At 45.8% G+C, this 3,153-nt stretch overlaps 1 non-coding gene across 1 annotated transcript; it reads left to right on the top strand.

The window, feature by feature from the left end:
* The first annotated feature begins 2,339 nt into the window (after positions 1–2,339).
* Positions 2,340–2,412, top strand: trnak-cuu (transfer RNA lysine (anticodon CUU)). The gene has a single exon. It is a non-coding gene; the product is annotated as a tRNA-Lys (tRNA).
* The last annotated feature ends 741 nt before the right edge of the window (positions 2,413–3,153 follow it).

Here is a 3,153-nt window from a genome sequence, read left to right as displayed (position 1 = left end):
TGGGTACAGACCGTCTGGTTTGTACTGGTCCGACCTCCCCCAGAAACGGTTCCAATGCCCCAGGAATTTGAATCGCTCCCTGCTGCACCACTGCTCAAGCCACGGATTTATCTGAGCTATCCTGCGATTCCGACTCTGACTAGCACGTGGCATTGGTAGCAATCCCGAGATTACTATTTTTGAGGTCCTACTTTTTAATTCAGCTTCTAGCTCCTTAAATTCATCTCGTATGACCTCATCCATTTTTTTACCTAAATCTTTGGTACCAATGTGCACCACGACAACTGGCTTATCTCCCTCGCTTTTCAGAATGTCCTGCACCCGCTCCGAGACATCCTTGACCCTTGCAGCAGTGAGGCAACATACCAACCTGGAGTCTCGGTTGCGGCCGAAGAAACGCCTATCTATTCCTCTTTAAATCGAATCCCCTATCACTATCGCTGTCCCACACTTTTTCCTGCCCTTCTGTGCAGCAGAGCCAGCCACGGTGCCATGAACTTGGCTGCTGATGCACTCCCCTGATGAGTCATCCCCCTCAACAGTACTCAATGTGAGGCCAACGTGATATCCGCTACACTGCAGCCCATCAAAGGGCGAGAAACCATTGAATATAAAGGATGAGCTCACAAATATCAGGGGCAGTGCAGACTGGTCAATGTCAAGCCCTCCTTTCTTATTCAGCAGTGGCATGAATGGGAGTCAGACGCCACAAAATTTGATTAAAGACACAAATACAAGCAACACTTGCAAATCTTTTCAGTGTAAAATTATTTCACTTTATTTGAAATGCTACAGCGTTGAATCTGAAAATATGCATGTTGGGATTTTATCTTTACGACTGATTATATGTTGTGTGCACGGTAGGAATAACCGGTGCTGTTAAATTTGATAAAAGTTGCCCCAATTTGGTGGTGTCATCGGCAATGAGGATTTTGAACCAGAAAGCTATAATACAGTGAGTAAAAAGAGCTATGGTTTTCGAGTTAAGATGCAAAGCACAGGACAAATGATTGAAGTATGGACTGTTCCTGAGTTAGCATTTGTTTGATTGTGCAAAAGAAGGTGAGGGGTTAATTAATGATGGTTTTCCGTGAAAGCAAAAGAAAAGTTTAAGAAGAAACCATACGGTGCCTGTCAGGTGAGCGCTGCTTGTGATACCTGGTGGGATTGGGCCGAGATTTTAAAGCCCATTGTATTACAGAACCTTCATAGAGACGAACATCTCCAGCTCACTGTGTAGGTCTCATGGTGCAATGGTAGCGTGTTTGATTCCAGATCCGAAGGGTACATGTTCAAATCACGTCGTGGTCACTGTTCTTTCGGATATTGTTCTTCCAGAATTAATATTTCTTTTGCTGTTTGACAATAACCAGACCCTTGCTCAAGGGCTGTCTCATTGTTTCCAAGGTGTCAGGCAGAGAATTATTTTTATTTCAAAAAATACTTTATCCAAACCAGATTCCCTGGTGGTCTAGTGGTTAGGATTTAGTGCTTTCAACGCCACGGAACGGGTTCGATTCCCGGTCAGGGAAATTGTACTTTTAATTCAAAACATTACAAAAATAATAGTTCATCTATTTTACACATCTTTATGCATCTCCTGTGTAAAAAAATGAAGCATTGATTTAAACATCATTAATTAATACATAAAATTCTATTGTCATATGATATATTTTGCTCTGAGCATATGAGGAACTTTTCTCCCGATCCCATTGGGTTTAATTCTGGTAATCTGGTGCTGAAAGTGGAGATGTTTCCGCAGTGTACCGCAAATCATAGACACCATCAGAGGCAGTCTCTCGGGATCGAGGAGGACTTGCTTCCATCCCAAAGTGAGTCCTTTGATGGCTGAACATTCCGATACGAGAGCCACAGACCCTGTTACAGGTGGGACAGACATACGTCGAGGGAAGGGGTCGGTGGGACTGGTTTGCCGTGTGCTCCTTCCGCTGCCTGCGCTTGGTCTCTTCATGCTCCTTGCGTCTCGAGTCAAAGAGCTCAACGCCCTCCCAGAAGTACTTTCTCCACATCGGGCGATCTGCGGCCAGGGCCTCCCAGGTGTCAGTGGTGATGTCGCACTTTACCAGGGAGGCTTTGAGGGTGTCCTTATAACGTTACCCCTGTCCTCCTTTGGCTCGTTTACCCTGAAAGGAGCTCCGCATAAAGACGTAAACATAAATACGTAAGGATGAGGGGCCGGAGTTGGCCATTCGGCCCCTCCAACCTGGTCCACCATTCAAGAAGATCCTGGCAGTTCTTCAACAGCAAGTTGAAACATCTGGGGCGGAGCCAACAGACGCCTGGCTGCAATGAGTGATAAAAACCTGCTTTGAATGGGCGCCTGTCTAGCTCAGTCGGTAGAGCATTAGACTCTTAATCTCAGGGTCGTGGGTTCGAGACCAACGTTGGGCGATTTCTTTTCATTTAATGTTGCTTTAATGGAAAACCTCTGCCCGAAACGGCACAAAACAAAAAAGTTGCTTTCAAAGTCATTAAACTCCGAAATTTCCACGCCCCGCGAATCTCCAAAATCAGATGCCTCTCGTTTTGGCGACTCAATCCATGTCCCTTTGCAATGTTGTGCTCCCAGCCACACTTTAAAATGTGCCACTAACTGATCGAATCATGGAATGGTTACAGCACGGAAGACCATTCGGCCCATCGAGCCCGTGCCGACCCTCAGCGAGTCCCACTCCCCAACCCTTTCCCCGTAGCTCTGCAATTGTTTTTCCTTCAGACACTTATCCAACTCCCGTCTGAAAGATAAGATTGAGTCTGCCTCCACCGCCCTTTCAAGCCGTGCATTCCAGATCCTAACCACTCGCTGCTAAATGGCCATCTCCTGTTCCTATGCATGAAGTCTGGGAAACACGAGATCAATTCTTGCCACGCTCACAACCTTCCGAAATATAGCACCGTCATTCTCTTCTCGTAAAACCAGCTCCTGAAGTATCGGCCAGCTGTGTAGGTTAAAGCTCTGGTTATATTCCTAAGGTTGCTTTAAACACAGTGTTTCTGTCGTGTAGTGGTTATCATATCCACCTCACACGTGAAAGGTCACCGGTGGAAATTGTATTTTGGAGAATACTTTTGCTGTGAAATAAATTGAACAAAAGTCGCCCCAGGTTCCTTGTCGCATGAGCACTGAACATT

This window comes from Pristiophorus japonicus, unplaced genomic scaffold (genome assembly GCF_044704955.1).
Source record: "Pristiophorus japonicus isolate sPriJap1 unplaced genomic scaffold, sPriJap1.hap1 HAP1_SCAFFOLD_109, whole genome shotgun sequence".
NCBI classification, from domain to species: Eukaryota; Metazoa; Chordata; class Chondrichthyes; family Pristiophoridae; genus Pristiophorus; species Pristiophorus japonicus.
Note: the sequence above shows the minus strand (reverse complement) of the source record. Positions and strands in the feature narration are given on the sequence as shown.